Source organism: Dama dama, chromosome 7 (assembly GCF_033118175.1).
Source record: "Dama dama isolate Ldn47 chromosome 7, ASM3311817v1, whole genome shotgun sequence".
NCBI lineage: Eukaryota > Metazoa > Chordata > Mammalia > Artiodactyla > Cervidae > Dama > Dama dama.
In genome coordinates, this window is record NC_083687.1 from 36,668,806 (window position 1) to 36,691,583 (window position 22,778).

Consider the following 22,778-nt stretch of genomic DNA (forward strand, 5'->3'; position numbering starts at 1 on the left):
TTTTGACATCTCTACAGAGTCTGTGTTTATTTTTTTTAAGAGGAGACCCATTTGTGTCTCTTTTTCTGTTTTGCATATCCTGTGGGAGAAGGTAAGGGTGGGATGTTTCCAGAGAACAGCATCAAAACATGTATATTATCTAGGGTGAAACCGATCACCAGCCTAACTTGGTTGCATGAGACAAGGGCTCGGGCCTGGTGCACTGGGAAGACCCAGAGAGGTCGGGTAGAAAGGGAGGTGGGAGGTGGGATCGGGATGGGGAATACATGTAAATCCATGGCTGATTCATGTCAATGTATGACAAAAACCACTACAATATGTAAAGTAATTAGCCTCCAACTAATGAAAAAAAAAAAAAATAGGAGACCCATTTCACAGAGCATGCATTAAAAAGCTGTAAATTTCAAAGAAGCTTGCTATGGGATAGATCATTAGGACCATCTCAGAGCTGGATGGGATGGATGCGGATTTAGCACTCGTCGCTGATTCGGCACGCCAGTATCTTGCTGTACATGTCAATTTTACGGGAATCCCTGCTCAGGCACTTCAACAGCTTATAAAATGCAGAATGATGCGTATCTCCATTGCTGGACACCAGGGATCGGTATCCTGACCAGTAAATGCGATTCTTGGTCAACTTCAATCTGAGTGGATCAACAATCTGAATACCCACAAGAAAATGACTTTTTATTCATTTTATCATTATTTGCTCATCTTTGTCCCTTGTAATTATAAATTAAGATTTGGGGAACACATACGAATAGAAAACTCTCTAGATATGGATTTTGGAGCCAGCCTATGAGAAAACAATTAGGAATCTCAAAGTAGAAACATAACTCAAGTTTAATTTTACTTTTCTCTTTTTTCCTTCCCATTATCATCCTTTGATTTCAGAAGAACAGAGAAAGAAGGCAAGTGGAAATTCAACAGCAGATGTACTGGGATACTTTGAGGAAAATGCTGAGCTTGGAAATTCTGTTCTCTAGTTCTCTTACTCTTGAAAATATTTCAACCACCTGTGCCTAGGAAGAGGCAAACTTTTGGTGGAATTGTGTGCAATTGAGGGAAAGCTGCACATGACAAAAAAATGCAGTGAAATTCTGATTCCTTTACAGTAGAATCCATCACTATGAATGACTAGGCTCCTGCTTTATGTACTAGCAGTCTAGCATACAGAAGTCATGAATCTTTTTCTTACAAAATGAGATATTTCAAATCTCCTTATGCATTACAGACTCATCAACAAAACAAGAAAGCCCTCTGCCGGATGCTCACCTGGCTGAATCGCATCTTTAAGATTATTTGAAGACTGAATAATTTTTAAAAATTTCTTTTGGCACTTGATAGGATAGTATCTGAGAGGTGTTTCTTAAACCGCACGTCATGGGCTAGATCATACAGAGCATCTCTCCAGAGGTACTGTAACATGAGTATCCCCTTAGTAAGGTCTTCATTCTAAGCAAACATAAGAAACAGCTTCATTAAAATAATCATAATTCAGTGATTTTGGTAACATGTGATCTTTGCTCAGAGCAGCTGACCTACAAGACTTCTGTTAATTCTTATGTGTATGCAGAGATTTTTGAAGGCAGTAACAGATGAAAAATGATAAAATGTAAGCATTAGCTCACAGTTCGCTGAATTATTAACAATCTGGTTTATTTTAGGCATTAATTCTTCTGATGAGTTTTAATTTATAACATGAAGAATATTCTTTTTTCCTCTGAAATTCTACCACCCACTGAGTGAGGTCTTTTATGTTTGTATATTTGCTTGAGAGAAATCTAAGTATTTTTTGACAAGTCAGTATGTGCCTGCAGTACCTGACTCAGGAAAGAGGCATTCTACCTGTGCCCACATCATTGTCACCCAGTGATTCTTTCGTATTAATTAATCAGATGAGTCATTCGTATTGAGTTTCGATTTTTGATCTGTTTTATGATGCTACCAGAAAGAGACAATGAAGAAGACATACATTCCCAAACAGGCTTTCTTTCCTCAGTTGATCCCAACACCAGCCCCCAAGCTGGTATCAGAAGACTCTGTCTTGTTGACCTGTGTCCGGGCAGAAAATGGCACAGCGTTGTCTTTAGTAACAGCATCAGTGGGATTCACAATGGAGGGTTTTCCCCCCAGGTTCACTACTACTAGTAGAATTGAGCATGTAAATGCCGGGAGGCTGAAGATCTCTAGTTAGTATGCTTGATTTCATTATAGCCTTGAACTGTTTTAGTGGTAAAGAACAGAGAACTAAGTAGGATGAAATATAGTAATGCACATAAAGTGCTTAGTAAAATGTATGGCCATGTAGTAACTCTCAATAGACTTTAAATTCAAGCTTATTGAAAAATCCCTTGTCCTCCTCCATTTTGAACTTTTCCTTTACTTAATCATCCTTATTATTAATGAGCTTAACAGAGGAAAAGAATGCTGATATCATTAAGAAAGTTGTAGAGAGAAAAGATAGAATTTTAAGGGGGGATGCAAGTCAAAATATTTTAAATAATGTTAAGACAAACGGTAATGCAGGAAATCAGAAAGGAGAGATTACAACGGTGAAAATTTGGAGCTGCCATTAATCATTGAGGCTTGTATGTAACCTGTGTTGTCCTCAGAACAGAGGCAATTGTTGCGGCCATGAAAGGCAAAACAATGTTTTATAGGCCATTGTGGGGGAAACTTACAAATTAAAAATAAAAGATGACAGAGGAGTCATTGAGAGTGACGAATGAAGGAGGTGTCATTTAAGTAGAAGCAGAGTCAGGAGAGCTTTGAAAGGCAGAGGCGCTGGCTCGAGTGGTGCAGTATAGGACTCCCACGTACAAGTCACTAGTAACAGGGAGTGCTCAAAACTGGGGTGTGTTTCTTACATACTCATGAATTTTGCAATCTTATATTTTACACATGGAAGTTCCCATTCTTTTCATGATTTTGTACAGAATCATAGCTGCAATCCTGTGTCTAATGCATTGCTTGAACTAAATTTGTCTGCATGGACAATTTATAGATCTGTTATTAATTTTGCTACTACGAAATCCCTTGATTTCACTCATGCTTCATCAACTGCATAATATAATTTCTCCTCAACTGCTTACAGTTCCTCCAACATTTTCTGCATGTACAGTTACCATTACCTTTAATAATCTGAAGCTTGGTAAGCTAGATACAGTCTCATTTGATCCGGTGTAAAACCCAGGTGAAAGACTCACGTTCATCTGTTGGATTTTTTCTCTTTCTTCAGGAGCATGGACTGAATTGGTGTGGCAGTCGTAGGTGGCATTGATATAATCTGGTTTACTCTGGGAATACTTTTCATCCTGAAAGTGATCAGGCAATTAGTTAGGGATGTTAGATATTCAGTAGATGAGCCCATTACCAGAAAGAACATTAACATGTTTTATAGACCTGCAATTTTTTATCGGAGGGGCATCACAGAATGTGAAAGTCATTCTTTTCCTACTTTTTCTATACATTGTCTCTATAAAAATGATTTTACATCTAACTTTTCTAAGTTCAGATTTTTCCCTTCTCTATTTTATTATTATCATTTTTTTTTCTATTTTTTAGGATTTGAACCAAATATAGTACTTTCGTACCAATACTTGGTGCTTCCCAGGTGATGGTAGTGGTAAAGAGCATTCCTGCCAATTCAGGAGATATAAGAAGCCTCAGGTTAGATCTCTAGGTGAGGAGCATCCCTTGCAAGAGTGTGCAGCAGCACACTCCTGTACTCTCACCTGGCGAATCCTATGGACAGAGGAGCCTCTTGGGCTACATCAGTAGGGTTGCAAAAGTTGGAGACAACTGATGTGACTTAGAATGCATGGATGCACATATATTTAACCATTTAATCTCTTGTTTACTGTGGGTTAGAGCCAACATATTCCCTTGTAAGGACTAATACTGTAATGACTCTAACTTATCTCTGAACACGCTCAGCAAAAAGCTTAGTGTTCATTCCAGGTGCAGAATACAATGCTGTTTAAGGTGACAAAATGGTGAGTCAGAAAAAAATGTTGTAAAGTTATAGGAAATACTAAGCAATGGACTGAGAATAATAAGATTAGAAAAATCTAGCTAACACTTTGATAGAGAAAAACTAATCTCTAGCGGAAGTTATGAACATTTGAAGAGATTACTTGGAAGAGGTGGAAAAAAATGGACAGTCCAAAATGGAGGATGAAACAAAAACTAGTGAGTACAAAGAACTACGTGAATTTAGTAGAAATCTTTAGCACCGCTTTTTATTAGCTGTCTGCTCTACTGTGTGCTCCTTGATTGACCTAAAATAATTAACATACAACTAGCAAATGCCTTCATCAGAAAAAGAATAATTGTGTCCAATTGTAAACTCCCCTTCTATTGTAGCATGAAACCTAGTCACTGCAAATCTTAAAGCAATAATTTGTAGCATTAAAAAAACTACCAGTATTCATTTTTGTGACCAGGATTCAGCTTTGTTTAACATGTTCCATCCACCCAGTTCACTGCAGAGCAGTTCTCATTTATTGCCTATTTACTCTGAGCCTGGAGAAGAAAGCCCAGAGAAATACTGAAGGACCAGAAAATCACCATGCTTCCTTTTCCCCAATCCAAAATAAAAGTGCTTTCTGTCAGGTAGTATTATGGACTGAATGTGTATTCTTCAAATTCATGTGTTAGAGCCCAAACTGCCAAAGTACTGTGTTTTGAAAAGGGTTCTGACTTTTTGGCACGCCATGGTCTATAGCCCACCAGACTCCCCTGTCCATGGGATTTCTCAGGCAAGAAGACATACAGATGGCTAACAAACACATGAAAAGATGCTCAACATCACTCATTATTAGAGAAATGCAAATCAAAACCACAGTGAGGTACCATTACACGCCAGTCAGGATGGCTGCTATCCAAAAGTCTACAAGCAATAAATGCTGGAGAGGGTGTGGAGAAAAGGGAACCCTCTTACACTGTTGGTGGGAATGCAAACTAGTACAGCCGCTATGGAAAACAGTGTGGAGATTTCTTAAAAAACTGGAACTAGAACTGCCATATGACCCAGCAATCCCACTTCTGGGCATACACATTGAGGAAACCAGGTCTGAAAGAGACACGTGCACCCCAATGTTCATCGCAGCACTGTTTATAATAGCCAGGACATGGAAGCAACCTAGATGCCCATCAGCAGATGAATGGATAAGGAAGCTGTGGTACATATACACCATGGAATATTACTCAGCCATTAGAAAGAATTCATTTGAACCAGTCCTAATGAGATGGATGAAGCTGGAGCCCATTATACAGAGTGAAGTAAGCCAGAAAGTTAAAGAACATTACAGCATACTGACACATGTATATGGAATTTAGAAAGGTGATAACGATAACCCTATATGCAGAACAGAAAAAGAGACACAGAAATACAGAACAGACTTTTGAACTTTGTGGGAGAATGTGAGGGTGGGATATTTCAAAAGAACAGCATGTATGCTGTCTATGGTGAAACAGATCACCAGCCCAGGTGGGATGCACGAGACAAGTGCTCCGGCCTGGTGCACTGGGAAGACCCAGAGGAATCGGGTGGAGAGGGAGGTGGGAGGGGGGATCAGGATTGGGAATACATGTAAATCCACGGCTGATTCATATCAATGTATGACAAAACCCACTGGAAAAAAAAAAAAGAATACAGGAGTGGCTCGCCGTTCCCTTTTCCAGGGAATCTTACAGACCCAGGGATAGAACCCAGGTCCCTCCTATTGTGCAAATATTCTTTACCATCTGAGCCACCAGCAAAGGACATTAAGGTTAAATGAGCTCTTAAGGTGCAACACTCATCCAATAGGTTTGTTGTCTCCATGAAGCGAAACACCAGAGAATTTTCTCTTCTGTCTCTGTGTCTGTGTGTCCTTTCCTCTGTCTCTCTTCCCCACCCCCACCCTGTGAGAGGACGCACGGAGAAGCCATCCTGGGAAGAAAGAGTTCTTACCAGAACCTCACTTTGCTGGTGCCCTGATCTGGGATCTAGCCCCCAGAGCTGTGAGGAAACAAATTTCTGGTGTTTATTCCACTGAGTCTATTGTATTCTTTTATGGCATTCCTAGCTGACAAATACAAAATCATTTATTTTAGAAATTTAAAGAGAAAATGAATGAAAGGAAACTGAAAATTTTATTGCACTTCTTAGGAGTCTTTGATATTTCACATAACTGGTACTTTCTTTGATATCCACACCTTATGAGCTGACTGCATCTTTAACCTAGAGAGTGTGTTATTTGAAGTTTGGCTGATGCAGCCCTCTTGTTGAAAGGACAGTTTGGCCCAGTCACTTATGTGAAGGTACCTTCTGGGAGCCTGGCGGGCTACAGTCCATGGGCTGTCAAGAGTTCGACACGACTTAGCAAATAAACCACCACCACCAGATTACTTACAAACTCATGGAACATTATCGTGGATAGGTTATGCATGTCATGGGACAGCCTGGAGACATGGCTAAACATTTTTCTAAGGAACTTCAGGAGGACACCAAATACATCAGGACCGCAGGACTGGCCTACGTTGCCTTGGCACAGGAGCAGATTTGACAGGACCAGCAGCAGAAGCAGGAAGGACCCTGCTTAAATAAAAACATGAGCTATTCTGAGATGATCTAGTCACATGAAGTTATCAATCCATCCTGTGGAGGGAAGCCTTCTTTTTCCCTGTTGCTCTGTGCAGGAATTGGAGCTGTAGTAGCTGGGGTGGTAAAGAAGGAGCACCTTCTGTGTAAATTTAGGAGGATGATGATATTTGCACAGATGGATATTTGGAGAAGTAGGTTACTCCCTGCATTTTTGTATTGCTCCCAGAAGTACTTCTGTGCCAGAGTATTTTGTCCATTCTTTTAAAACAGTTTAATGTTGGAACTGCAGACTATGAGCAGCCAGGCCCTTAGGAGTTTGTAATTTATTTACTCTACATTGACTAATGCTTGAATTTTAGACACTGAAATGACAAGAAGTGTACAGTTGTTCTGTGTGGTTTACCATCACTCTGGGGTAAGAGTAAACATATGACTGACTGATCGCTACTATTGAGTACAGAGAGAATACTAAGAGAAAAAGGTACTGTACCTTAGATCTGCTAACTCACCTTCCTAACCCCATGCATGTCTTTGATACTTTCCCAAAAGCTTTAAAACATGTTAAAATCTATGTTTCACGGTAACCTTGTGAGATAGCCTTCATCTTCACTGTGAACATCAAGTGATGTTAATGAAGATGCAATGTCTTGGAAAGGACAAATAATTTTCCCAGGTCCCACTATTAGCAGTTGGAGGTGACTGGGCACCAATGCAGTCATCTGTTCACTTCCTGACGTCACATCACACATGCCTGTGGGCTCTCAGTCTTCATGTGTGTAACCAGGACCATATCAGGAGCTGTGATGACTCAGCTTAAAGAGAAAAATATTTTGTCTTTGACTGCAAAACATCAGTGACCCTAGAGCACTGGTTTTATCCACTTGTTCTGCTCTGTCTATAAAACACTCACTGTTAACGTCTTTGACATTATCAGTGTGGAGGTCTGGTTCTCCTGGCTAGACTTTCTTCTAGGCAACGTGACAGCTCTTCTACTTTTATGCATCCTTAATCTTCTCATTACGTTTGTTTCTTTGAGAAAATGGCAGGTAAATCTCCAGATGGTCATCCAAGAATCTTACCTGCTCAGCAACCAGGACCCTGTCACTGACTCTGTGGACACGGCCTGGCGTTTCCTGACTGTGATGTTTCAGGGAGAAAATCCATCTGTCTGGTCGTGAGCACATCCTGACAACCATGGGGCTGAGTTTTCGAACCATCTCCAAACATCTCCTCTTGATAGGAGAACTAAAACTTCATGCTTCCATGGTGTATTGTAATATTTCAGAAACTATTCCCGGCCCTACCTTTGGCCAACAGAAGCATAAAATCATAGACTCTTGCAGGCATGATTTTAAAATTACTTTTCCTGTCTGTCCCTTGTAAATAATCAGAATTTAAGACTGAGGTGAGCCAGAATTAGTTTGGACAAGAGAACTGATAAAATAGAGATTTTATCCTCCTGAATGAGATCTCAACATGATTCTTTTTCCAATTTACCGGAAGAGTGGTAATTTAATTAATGATAAGATATCAGCATTTACTAGGTTTTCTCTGCTCTTAGTTAGTTTAAAGGGGCATGGTACCTAAGAATAAAATGGTTATTTAAAATTAGGTGGTGAAAACCAAAGAAGTGGTTCTCAAAAAGAAGATATATAAGTTGGAGAAATTTGGGACTCTCTCTCTCATCAACTAAAGAGCTTATTGTGACAGGCAAGAGGAACAATAGCTTGTATAACATAGACGTATTTGTGTGCATATATTTCTGTGCATGTGTACATGTGTTACGAATACATATATGCTTAATTACTAAATGGAACTTTGGACCTTTTAAAATTCAGTTTTATAACATGCAGTAAATAGAGCAGAATACCCTAATTCCTAAAGTATTTGATCATTTGTTTGTTGATGACTAACTATATGATTTTTTTTCTGTTAAAGTGTTATATTTGTGTTTGCTTTGGTAGTACATATATTTAAAAATTAGAATAATACTGAGAAGATTAGCATGGCCCCTGCCCACCGATGACACACAAATGTGTGAAGCCTTCCATATTTTTCTGTAACAACTTCCAGGGGTGCAATGTGAAGAAAGGTGGGGAGGAGATTCAAGGTTGATGGGACATAGGTAAACCTATGGCTGACCCATGTTGATGTTTGGCAATCCAGTATTGTAAAGGAATTGCACTTAATTAATGATCAATAAATTTAACTATTAAAACTGTTACTGGCGATCATATAACAGTTTCAGATATCCATTGTATGACTAAAGAGGATCTGACTGGAAACTGAGGTGTCAATTATCATTGCTTAGTGATTCATTAACTTTTTAGTTGAATGAGAAAAGTGAACTAACAAATATTATAATCTGTGATTCAGTATCATAGCAAGCTATAATCCTTGTCTGTGTTCACCTTTAGGTGGTATAGTGCCCAAACTTTGAAACTGAGGCTGTTTCCAGAAGCGCACATTCATGTGTCCTGCCTAGGGTTTCTGTTCCTGATGCTGGAGGCTTCTGTTCGCTGGTCCACTAAGTGGGAAACTTTCTCTCCTGAGCATTCTCTGGATCTATCATGTGCACAAGTCTTTGTATTTTGGTTGTCTAATTTGATTCTCTTATTCTTTTGATCAGACTACCAAGTCTCTTTACAGTTTACTTTTTAGACACTTTTGTACTTTGATTTTTCTGATGCTCATTAGTGTATTTGCTTCCATGTCTACCTCTCTGAGTAGTTTTCAGTCTCTACATATACAATACCTTATTCGCTAACTGTCTGGATTTTGGCATTCAGCATCAGCATATTTTTATGAACTTTGTTTTCCTTCTGGTGAAGTTTCTGGTATACAGCTTAAGCTGGTTGGCTCCCATCTGGCTTGTTCGAGTTGTCTCCAAAAAATTAGAGAACTCTGCTATCTTTCCACGCAATACTGCCCATTCTTTTCATACCATTGCTAAGTTTCTGTGATTTCACTTCCTGTGTCATAAGCTTTGTCTTTCTCAATATATTGTAAATTGAAGGCTATGTGTCTCTATTGGTATTACAATTTTATTTTGTTAATTTTAATTGGAGGCTAAATACTTTACAATATTGTATTGGTTTTGCCATTCATTGACAGGAATCTGCCATGGCTGTACATGTGTTCCCCATCCTGAACCACCTTCCCACCTCCTTCCCCATCCCATCCTTCTGGGTCATCCTAGTGCACAAGCCCCGAGCACCATGAATCATGCATCGAACCTGGACTAGCGATTCAGGTCACATGTGATAATATACATGTTGCAATCCCATTCTCACAAGTCATCCCACCCTCACCTCGCCCACAAAATCCAAAAGACTGTTCTATACATCTTTGTGTCTTTATCTGTTCGCATACAGTGCTATTGTTCCCATATTTCTGAAATCCATATATATGCGTTTGTATACTTTATTGGTGTTTCTCTTTCTGGCTTATTAACTCTGTATAATAGGGTTCAGTTTCATCCACCTCATTAGAACTGATTCAAATTTATACTTTTTAATGGCTAAGTAATATTCCATTGTGTATATGTACCACAGCTTTCTCATCCATTCGTCTGCTGATGGGCATCTAGGTTGTTTCCATGTCCTGCCTATTATAAACAGTGTTGCAATGAACATTGGGGTACACGTGTCTCCTTCAATATGGGTTTCCTCGGTGTGTATGCCCAGTAGGGGGATAGCTCGGTCATATGGCAGTTCTATTTCTAGTTTTTTAGGGAATCTGTACCCTCTTCTCATAGTGTCTGTATTACTACTTTAAAGAAATATCAATCTAGTATACCAGAGAATTAAAGGGAATAAAATTACAATAGTATTAATAATAATACAGTCCCCCAAATTATAATCCAGTAATGCTCCCAGTTTTAAATGACCTTCTACCCATGTATTATTGAGGTCCCCTACTCACTCCTTACTAAGTGTTTCAATTTTGAAATAGAATGTAGAAAACAATGGAGTGGAAAGTTCTGAAAATCACCTTGGATTTTAGATGCCTCAAGATTAAGTATGTAATTATTAGTTTTTTTATAGTTAGTAGGGCGATTCATAGCACACAGCTCAGTGTAGGGTGATTGCTATTGAGTGAAGGATGCATACTGTTAACTGCAATCACCAAACAGGTGATTGAAAATAAAGAAAGCAATGCCAGGAAGACAGAGGCTTTTATTCTGGAAGGAAAAACTTACAGTGTCTCTCATCTACAGTCTGATCTTCAGATTTTTCAAATCACTTACTCTTCCTTTCTTCATTTAATAATTTGAGTTGTTTGATTTTTTTTCCCACTGAGTTGCATGAGTCTCTTATATAAACTATATATGAAGCCCTTACCAAATATGTGATTTACAATATTTTTTCATTCCAAAGGTTGCCATTTAGTTTTATTCATGGGTTCTTTACTCTGAAGAAGGTTTTGATTTTGATGTGGTCTCAATAGTTAATTTTTGCAGCTCTTTCTTTCCTTTTGATGACTGACTTGTTTGAGCTGCTTGTATTTTGGAAAGCGATCCTTTATCAGTTGTATTATTTGCTATTACCTTCTCCCATCCTTACCAAAAGACACAGACTGAATGAATGGTTACAGAAACAAGACCCATATATATGCTGTCTACAAGAAACCTACTTCAGTCTTACAGACACACACAGACTGAAAGTCAGAGGATGGAAAAAGGTGTTCCAAGCAAATGGAAATCAAAGGAAAGCCAGATTGGCAATTGCCATGTCAGAAAAAATAGACCTTAAAATAAAAACTATTATAAGATATAAAGAAGGACACTACCAAATGATCAAGGGTCAGCCCAAGAAAAAGACAGAACAATTTTAAATATTTATGTAGCCAACATAGGAGCACCTCAATACATAAGGTAAACACTAACTGACACAAAAGGAGAAATTAACAGTAACACAAAAATAGTAGGGCATGTTAAGACCGCATCACTACCAATAGGCAGATCAAGAAAACAGAATATTAATAAGGAAACAAGCCTACAAGGAAATATTAGAGAAATCAGACCTAATTGATATCTTCAACACATTCCATCCAAATGCAGAATAAACTTTCTTCTCAAGTGCACATGGAACATTTTCCTCATTGTGGGTCACAAATCAAACCTCAGTAAATTTAAGGAAATTAAAATTATATCAAGCTTTACTCTGACCACAACACTATGAGACTAGATATAGATTATAGGAAAAATAAAACAACTTTAAAGAACACAAACACATGGAGATTCAACCACACATTTCTAAATAATAAACAAGTTACTGAAGAAATAAGGCAAATCAAAACATTCTTAGAAACAAAGCACAATGAAAACATGATGATTTAAACGTATAGGATGCAACAAAAGCAATTCTAAGAGCGAAGGTCATAGTAATACAAATCCTACCTCAAGAAACAAGTTGAACAGACAACCTAAGTTTACATATCTTTAGCTCTTTTTAAATTTCTCTTATCATTGTCTTAGAGGTTTCGTATAAAATCTTTATCACCTTGCTTAAGTGTATTTCTGTGTTTTATCTTTTTGTGATGCAATAGTAAATGGGCTTGTTTACTTTATTCAACTTTCTGATAGTTCATTCTTGATATATAGGTAGGCAATAGAGTTTCATATATTGGAATATAGTAAACATAATATATTCTACATCTTTATAGTAAACATAATGTGGGAAAAGAATAGACCTTTTTCCCACAACTAAGACATATAGATGGTCAAGAGGTATATGACAAAATGCTTAGCATTGCTAATAATCAAAGGAAATGCAGATCAAAAGCACAAGAGATATCACTTCACACCTGTTTGAATGGCTAGTACCAAAAATGTAATAAATGACAGATCTTGTGGAGGTTATGGAGAAAAAGGAGTGCTTATGCACTGTTGGTAGGGATGTATACTGGTCCAACTCCCATGGAAAAATACTATGGAGGTTACTCAAGAAATTTAAAAGAGAATTGTTATGTGATCCATTATTCCACTTCTGGATATACAGTCAAAGGAAATGAAATCATTTTCTCAAAGAGAGATCTGTATCCCCATGTTCATTGCAGCATTATTCACAATAGCCTTGATATAGGAATAAGCTGAGTATCTTTCAACAGGTGAATGGACTAAAACAATGTGATGTGACACATATAGGCAAATATTATTTAGCCATTAGAAAAAGAAAGAAATCCTTCCATTTATGGCAACATGGATGAAACTGGAGGGCATTACACTAAGTGAACTAAGCCAGTAAAAGAAAAATACAATACGATCTCAATTGTAAGGAATCTCAAAAAAAAAAAAAAAAACAATCTCTGAGAGAGTGGACATCATTGAGTGGCATACAGACTCATTGGACATGAGAGTCCGGGGATGGAAATGGAAGCCCGGCATGCCGCAGTCCATGGGGTCGCAAAGATTTGGACACAACTGAACTACTGACTCAACTCAGGAGAGTGGAACTTATCTGTATTCTCCTCAAAAAAAAGTTAAACATGTGTGGTGATGGCAATGTTACTTAATAGAAAGGGAAACTCATTTCTAATACATCCACAAATAGGGGTGGACAAGGTGATGGAGGGGTAGGTGGAAGTGGGGTACACCTCTCTCCACCAACGCATCAAGAAGGTCTGAAGACGCAGCTGTTCTCACAGAAGGTCAGGTGAATGCTGGCAGGAATCCCTGACTACTGAGAAGTAATATCTGGATCCATACAGAACTCGGCAGGACAAAGGAAAGAAGGCACAAGGAGGAAGGGGAAAGAAGGAGGAGAGCAAGTGGGACCAGCCTGCACCTTTGGATGAGGGAGCTGAAGCGCAGGGGAGAGATCCTCACCTCCATGGCCGTCCACTGGAATGGGGGAGTCATTTGAAGCTGTTAGGGAGTGAACTAACAAACCTGTGACTGACAAAGGAGTCAGAACCTCATAGACAAATCGTGCTGCAGCCTTTCATACCTCGGACAGGGTTGTAAGTCCACTGGTGTCCACGGAAGCTGGGAGCTGGAGACATGGGGATTGCGGAATGATCCCAGGGTGAGGACTCCTGTTGCCCGTGGGGAGTCAGCCGGACGGGATGGGATGGAGGAAATCTGTTGCATCAAATGCTTCTTAAGGAAAGCCACAAGGCCATAAAAGTAGGGTTCAACTACCTGTGGAGTAGAGCTATCTCTTTCTGCATGCTGGTACCTGTAGGTTGAGCAATAGAGAAAGACTTCAGTGAGGGTGGTCTTTGAGTGCCTGATGCACTAAGCAATGAAGAATTTGAATGTCTATATACCCTACGTTACCCTATTCTCTGTCTAAATTGTGGGTTTTAGCATTGTAATATTTTTGTGAACTTAAATTTCCTTGGTAGAGTTTCTGGTTTACAAATAAAGCTAATTCGTCATATCTGGCTTGTTCTTGGTGTTTGAAGAAACTTTGAGAACCTTCCTTCCTCTCAAGGCAATACTGCCCTTTACTTTACTACCATTGCTGACTTCCCATACTTTTACTTCTTGCCTACTATAGTCTATGTCTTTCTCTATTCACTATAACTTTAGTAGTATGTGTCTCTATGTTGCTATTAATATTTATAATAAATTATTACCTGATGCAGTAGAGAATCAAAAGGACTACAGTTTCAACACTAGTAATAAATTACCTCCAAATTATAATCCATGAATCCTCCCATTTAAAACTGATTTTCTGTTGATATATTAGTGAGGTCTTTTTTTTTTATTATTTATTATTAGTTGGAGGCTAATTACTTTACAACATTTCAGTGGGTTTTGTCATACAATGACATGAATCAGCCATGAAGTTACATGTATTAGGTCTCTTAACTCATTTTCCTTACTAGGTGGCTCAGTTTTGAAATGAAATATAGCAAACAATATAGTGGTCAACTCTGGAAATTACCTTCCTTTTGATATGCCTCATTAGTAAGTATGCAAACATTAGTTGTTTTTTTTTTCCCCTGTGAGGCTGTTCTTGGTACATATTATAGCTCACTGTGGTGTGATTTCTATTGACTGAAGAATGTACAATGTGAACTGTAATTATCAAACAAGTGAGTGGAGATGAAGAAAGTAATGCCAGGAAGGCACAGGTTTTTGTGGTTCTAGCAGGAAAACCTTGCTGTGTCTCTCATCTATAGTCTAATCTTCAAATTTATTGAAACTCTTACTTTTCTTATACGCCATTAAAAATCTGGGTTATTTGGATTTTTTGCCCTCGAGTTGAATGTCTCATGTATTTTTGGCTATTAAGCCCTTATGAAATATCTAATTTGGAAATATCTTCTGTCAATTTGTAAATTGCCATTTGATTTTGTTGATGTTTCTTTCTTTGGAGTTTGATGTGGTCCCACTTGTTTGTTTTTGCAGTTGTTGCCTTTGTGTTTAGTGTGAAACCCAAAAACTCATTGCAGAGGCCGATGGCAAGAAGATTACCTCAATGTTTTCTTCTAGGAGTTTAATCGCTTAAAGTCTTATGTTCAACATTTTAATCCCTTTTTAGTTGACTTCTGTGTATGCTAAAAGACAGGGGTACAGTTTCGTTGTTTCATAGCACTATCCATTTTTCCCAGTGCCATTTTGAAAAGTTTGTCCTCTCTGCACTGGATATTCTTGGCTCATTTTTCATAAGCTAACTGACAATATATGGGTGTGCGTTTCTTTCTGGCTTTGTTGCTCTGTTCTTTTGATCTATGTGTATGTTTTTAAACATTTCTTTCATGAGTGTCTTGAATATTTGCATACATAGATCTTTCAACACATTCCTTAAATTTATTTATAAGAATTTTATTTTTTTGATGCAATTATATTGGAATTATTTGTATTTCTGTCATTTCTTTTGCTGTATGCATAGGTAACTGAGTTTTATATATTCAAATACAGTATACACAATGCATGATATTTTTTACAGAGTAGACAATTTTCCCCCCAAATAAGACACACAGAACGCCCAAGAAGTATATGACAAGATGCTCAACATCACTATCAGTGAAGTGCAAATCAAAAATACAACATATACCACATCACTCCTAGTTAAATGGCTTTTACCAAAAAGTAAGAAATCAGTGTGATTGAGGATGTGTAGAAAATGGAGATCTTAATGGATTACTAGTTGGAATGTATATTGGTGCAACTTCCCTGGAATACCTTCAGGAAGTTTCTCACAAAATTTCACACTTCTGGATACATATTCATTTCTGAATATATATTCAAAGGAAATGAAATAATTATCTCAAAGAGAAATGTGTACTCCCATATTCACTGCAACAGTATTAACAGTAGCCTGCTGATGCTGCTGCAAAGTCACTTCAGTCGTGTCCGACTCTGTGCAACCCCATAGACAGCAGCCCACCAGGCTCCACATTCCCTGGGATTTTCCAGGCAAGAACACTAGAGTGGGTTGCCACCTCCTTCTCCAATGCATGAAAGTGAAAAGTGAAAGTGAAGTCCTGTCTCTTTGCAACACCATGGACTGCAGCCTACCAGGCTCCTCAGTCCACGGGATTTTCCAGGCAAGAGTGCTGGAGTGGGTTGCCATTTCCTTCTCCATCACAGTAGCCTAGAAACAACCTATTCTAGGAACAATCTAAGTATCTGTCAGCAGGTGAAGAGATTAAAACAATGTGATGAGATATATATATATATATACATATATATATATATGAATTATATTTACGCAGGTGAAGAGATTAAAACAATGTGATGAGATATACATATATATATATATATAAATTATATTTAGGCATTAAAAAAGAAACAAATTCCTCCATTTGTGGCAACACAGATGAAATTGGAGGGCCTTATGCTAGGTGAAGCAAGTTAGAGAAAGACATATACTGCATGATCTCAATTGTTAAGAATCTAAAATAAAAAGGTGGAACTCCGAAACAGCATAGGAAAGTGATTGCCAGGGCTTGGAGAGTGGAGGAAATAGGAACAGGTTTGTAAAAGGTTATACATTTTAACATATGAAAATTATAAGGTCTGAGGATCTAATGTGTAGCATGATGACTATAACTGATAAAATTGTGTTGTATAATTGGTGATGTCTAAGAGAGTGGAACTTACCTGTGTTCTCTTCAAAAAATAAAAGGTAAACATGTCAGATGATAGCTATGTTACTTAAGTTAATAGAAAGGGAAACTCTTTTCTAATACATATGTAAATGAGGGTCAGCACTATGGCAGAGGGGTAGGTGGAAATGGCAAGTGTACTGGAGTGGGTTGCCATTTCCTCCTCCAGAGAAGATTCCCGACCCAGGGATTGAACCATCGCCTGTGTCGCCTGCATTGCAGGCAGATTCTTTAGCTGCTGAGCCATCAGGGAAATCCTAACAAAACTACCATAAGACCTAGAAATTCTACTATTGGGCATATACCCTGAGAAAACCATAATTCAAAAAGACACATGTACCCCAAAATTCATTGCAACAGTGTTTACAATAGCCAGGACATGGAAGCAATCTAGATGTGCACTGAGAGAGGAATGGATAAAGAAGTTGTGGTACATCTGTATGAGGGAATTTTAATTAACCTTAAAAAGAAGTGAATTTGGGTCACTTGGGCTGCGGTGGATGAAAGGACAGCCTGTTATGTAAAGTGAAATAAGTCACAAAGGGAAAACCAAATATTGTATGTTAATATATATATATGGAATCCAGAAAAATGGCACTGGTTAACCTATGTTCAGGGCAGGAACAGAGGCACAGACAGAGAACATGTTTGTGGACACAAAGGGGAGGAGAAGGCAAGTTGAGTTGAGAGAGTCGCATTGAAACACAGTACATTACCATGTGTAAAATGTTAACGGACAGTTGGTGGGCAGTGTCTGTATGAGACAGGAAGCTCACCCCGTCTGTGTGACCACCTGGAGAAGCGGGACGGCGTGCGAGTGGAGGACTCAAGAGGGAGGGGGTATATGTACACTTATGGCTGATTCACATCATTGTACAACACATTTTAAAGAAACTAAAAGTAAGTTTGTAAAATAATATATACACATACCAAATTCTCATATTATATACTTTAAATATCTTACAGTTTTATTTGCCAATTCTGTCTCAAACAATACTCTGCTTGCTACTCACTATTCATGACATTTGATTTATACATGTTGGTGTCTACATAGAAAAAAAATAAAACTTTGCAGTATTTACTGAGAAAGGCAAAATGGAGACTTTTGATGCTTAAATATCACTTAAGCAAAAGGATTAATAATTAAGTAGTTACCAGTGGATGATTAGGCCCTCAGCCTCGCAACCAAAAAAATAAAAATGCTAAAAAAAATAGCCCCTCCACAGTGCAATCAAAAAATAAAACTGTTAAAAATAAGAATTGTTGGTATCTTTGCAGCATAGTGGCTTTAGGTATGAACTTTAGCGTCATTTAGCCCTTATGCATTCTCCCATTCCACCACTCACTAGCTCTGAATCTTTAGGCAAGCCTTATTTTACTTCTCTCCATAATGCCATTCAAACTAGTGTCCACCTCATGGAGTTGCATTGGAATTAATGAAGACAATGGAAACAACAACAACAACAATTTTCAGAGAAAGACCAGAAGAAGATAAATGCTTGACCAATGTTTCTCTCTTCACATTTTGTTATTGTGAAGTTACAATGAGAGAGCCTTGTCAAGCAAAACCAGCCACCCAGCTCTGTAGTGAAGGTCTCAGCCTCATCCAAGGGGAAGTCTGGACTTTGTCCTTGTTTCCTGGGAGCTCCTCTCTAAACCCTTAGGCTGTTTCCTCTGAGAAAGTGTGACTAAATGTCTCAAAGGTTGACATTGAGAAAAGTGCTTTTGTTTTTGTCAGGGTCTTTGGCCAGCCTGATAGGGATGTCAGCACTGTGATTTAGAGTAAAAACTTTGGGCCTCAAGAATGATGTGATTCAGGATGGGGGTTTTGGTCATGCAGTATCAGCTGCACCTCTAGAGAGGCTTGAGCCTGAGATCAGCTGTATGGACCGTCAGTCATTCCTTGGCAATGGAGCCCCAGTAAAAACTCTGGACACGGAGCCTGGACTGAGCTCCCATGTCTGCAAGTGCTCACTGCTGGCACATCGGTGCTGGGAACACAGAGCTGCCCATGACACCCTGGGAAGACGAACCAAAGTTCCATGTTTCACATTTCCTTTGACCTATATGCCTTTTCCTGGGCAGTTTTTTATCTGTATCTTTTAAAAAGCTGCAATCCCCTGGATATATACCAAAAGAAAATCACACTTTGTAAGAGAGGCACCTCAGTGTTCCTTGCTTCATCAGGGCTTCCCTGATGGCTCAGATGGTAAAGAATCTGCCTGCAGTTCAGGAGACCTGGGTTCGATCCCTGGGTGGGGAAGATCCCCTGGAGGAGGGGATGGCAACCCACTCCAACCTTCTTGCCTATTATTCTCCACAGGGACTATCCCGATGGACAGAGGTGCCTGGCAGGCTACAATCCATGGGGTCGCAAAGAGTCGGGCACGACTAAGCGACTAAACATATCAGTTTTCATTGCAGCACCGTTTACAATAACCAGAATATGGAAGCAACCTAAATGCCCATCAACAGAGAAATGGGCAAAGAAGCTGTAGTGCAGATATGCATTGTAATTTTACTCAGCCATAAGAAGGAACAAAATAATGCTATCAGAAGCAATATGTATGGACCTGGATATTGTCATACCTTGTGAAGTAAGTCACACAGAGAAATACAAATGCATATGATATCACTAATATGTGTAATATTAAAAAGTGGTACAAATGAACTTATTTACAAACAGGAAGAGAGTCACAATGTAGAAAATAATCTTATGGTTCCAGGGGGAAGAAGGGAGGGATGAATTGTGACATTGGGATTGACATGTACAAACTAATATATATAAGATAGATAACTAATAAGGACCAACTGTATAGAACAAGAAACTCTACCCAACTCTCTGTAATGACCTACCTGAGTTCAGTTAAGTCCAGTCGCTCAGTCGTATCTGACTCTTTGTGACGCCATGGATTGCAGCACGCCAGGCTTCCCTGTCCATCACCAACTTCCGGAGTCTAACCAAACTCATGTCCATTGAGTCGGTGATGCCACCTAACCATTTCACCCTCTGTCATCCCCTTCTTCTCCTGCCTTCAATCTTTCCCAGCATCAGGGCCTTTTCAAATGAGATAGCTCTTCACATCAGGTGGCCAAAATATTGGACTTTCAGCTTCAACATCAGTCCTTCCAATGAACAGCCAGGACTGATCTCCTATAAGATGGACTGGTTGGATCTCCTTGAAGTCCTAAGGACTCTCAAGATACTGCTCCAACACCACAGTTCAAAAGCATCAATTATTCAGTGCTCAGCTTTCTTTATTCTCCAACTCTCACATCCATACATGACCACTGGAAAAAAAAAAGCCTTGACTAGACAGATCTTTGTTGACAAATTAATGTCTCTGCTTCTTAATATCCTGTCTAGGTTGGTCATAAATTTCCTTCCAAGGAGTAAGCATTTTTAATTTCATGGCTGTAATCACCATCTGCAGTGATTTTGGAGCCCAAAACAATAAAATCAGCCACTGTCCAGGTTCCCCATCTACTTGCCATGAAGTGATGGGACCGGAGGCCATGATCTTACTTTTCTGAATGTTGAGCTTTAAGCCAAATTTTTTGCCCTCCTCTTTCACTTTCATCAAGAGGCTCTTTAGTTCTTCTTCTCTTTCTGCCATAAGGGTGGTGTCATCTGTATATCTGAGGTTATTGATATTTTCCCAGCAATCTTGATTCCAGCTTGTGCTTCATCCAGCCTGGTGGTTTTAATGATGTACTCTGTATATAAGTTAGATAAGCAAGGTGACTGTACACAACCTTGTCATACTCCTTTTCCTTTCTGGAACCTGTCTGTTGCTCCATGAGAAAAGAATCTAAATAAGTGTGGATATATGTGTATGTGTGTATATATATATATATATATATATAAGTTATGCACTGTTCAACAAAAACTGACATTTATAGCATTGTAAACCAATTTTACTTCAGTGAAAATAAATAACGAATTAAAAATAAAACAAAGATCTGGAATAAACCATAACCACATGTATAACAGCTTTCAGGAATTCTTGGAGTCCTAGAAGATTATGGAACGCAAGAATGGTGTTGGGAGATCCCAAACTTGTAATTGCGATCTGAAGTGAATAAAGTCTTGAGGACTTTCCACTCTGAAATTTGTGTCTGCAAAGACCCCTTTCTTCATATGAATCGTCGTGATATTATCATGTTGGTCAAATGGTACTTTGTCTAAGAACTCAGTAATTAACTCATATTTCAAATAAGAACACATATAGAGGGGGGGATTCCTCAATGACTGATAATCAATGAATACTCTGGAGATACTCATATACTGTTGTGAAATCCATCAAGGAGTTTGCCATCTCAGACCCTCCACCTGGAGCTGCTGGTCCTTATTCAACTTCCTTAGTCCTTGGCTTCCTATCAGCACCACAGAGCATTCAGTATGCATGAGGCATTGGTTTACTTCAGACAAGTCAGTCTCCTCGTTGGGTGCCATGGTCTAAATGCTTGTGTTCTTCCAAAATTCATATGTTGAAAACCTAATCCCCAAAGTGATGATTATAGGAGGTGGGACCATTGGAAAATGATTAGGCCATGAGGGCAGAGCCCACATGAATGGGATTAGGGCTCTTGTGAAAGAGGCCTGAAATACTTCCTCATCCCTACTATTTAGAAATATGTCCTGGAAGAGGCCCGCACTCCCTCAACCATGCTGGCACCCTGATCTTGGACTTCTAGCCTCCAGACCAGTGATAGATAACATGGTTTATAAACCTCCCAGACTCTGGCATTTTGTAACAGCAGCCTGCACGCACTAAAACACAGGACATGTTTAAGTGGGGAAAAAAAAAAAATGTCAATCTTGTTTTCCCTTCCAAGGTCATGAATGTGGAACACGTAGCATAGATATTCAATTCCAAATAAAGTGGCACATGGTAACATATTCCATAGAATTGCACATTTGTTTAAATTGTAATTCTTTGCTCACCTGGGAACATATTTTCTTAGAGGTGCTTAACATTGAAACCTATAGATTGTGGAATTATGTGATCAGTTGAGGGCCTGAAGAGCAAAGAAAGAAGTTTCTCAAAATAAAAGCAATTCAGCCTGAAGATGGCACCTTTACTGGGTAGCCCTGTCACCAGCCTCTCATTAGAATCCTAGCATAACTGCTCTTTGACTTGGAAAACCTAGCTTCATGTCACTAGGGCTTGGTTTTCTCAACTGGAAAAGGTAAATTAGAGTAGAAAATCCTTTACCTTTCCAAAGATTATGCAAATCTCAGTATAAAACATGATTCCAAACTGAGGTTTGTTCTTTTTTCCAAAAAGAAAATTATCACTTGGTTGAGCAGCTTCCCTGTTTGGATCTCTTATCCTTCTCATTATCTGCTCTATTTCATAACGTTTTTGTCTAGGTTACCTTTTTTTTTTTTTTTTTCCTAGGTTACCTTTAAGAGCAAATTATTGATAGAAATAATTACTTGACTGTTATGGAATATTACTTTGTTCTTCCATTGACAACCAGGAGTTGTAGTTAAACACACTAGTGAGAGAAACTGTTTCTCAATGTCCATATGTCAACTTGAGAAGTTTGCTGTGTGTAGTTGCTCCATCTTATCCAACACTTTACGACCCCATGGACTGACGACCCCTTGGACTGCAGCCTGCCAGGCTCCTCTGTCCATGGGGATTCCTTAAGCAAGAACACTGGAGTGGTTTGACATGCCCTCTTCCAGGGATCTTCCTGACCATGGATGGAGCCCAGGTCTCCTGTACTGCAGGCGGACTCTTTACTGTCTGAGCTGCCAGCTCCTAATAAAATGGGTCTTGAAATATACAGAACATGAGTGAGTTGTCTACTTTTATTTCCTGCAACAGTGGGTTTTTTCCCAGCTAACATATAAGTCCCATTTCTATTTACCTGAACACTATCTAGAATGCAAGTTCTCTCTAAAAGAAAGACATTAACACAAAAGGAACTTTTATCTGGAATAGCAGTTAAGATTTTGTCCAGTTGTCAGTTTATCCAAAATACCAGAGGCTGGCTATTTGTTTTTAATTATAATATTTACCTCAGAAAGAACAAATGGTGGCCAGTTTCTGCCATGTTCGATACTCAATGGAAAGTAACTTCAGGGCAGTTGGTGTACCCAGGTAGC

At 38.8% G+C, this 22,778-nt stretch overlaps 1 non-coding gene and 1 pseudogene across 1 annotated transcript; one reads left to right on the forward strand and one right to left on the reverse strand.

The window, feature by feature from the left end:
- Positions 1 to 469: 469 nt before the first annotated feature.
- LOC133059318 (placental prolactin-related protein 3-like) lies at positions 470 to 13,717 on the reverse strand (annotated as a pseudogene).
- On the forward strand, positions 8,541 to 8,649 carry LOC133060023 (U6 spliceosomal RNA). Its single transcript, XR_009693692.1, has one exon. It is a non-coding gene; the product is annotated as a U6 spliceosomal RNA (small nuclear RNA).
- Positions 13,718 to 22,778: the final 9,061 nt, after the last annotated feature.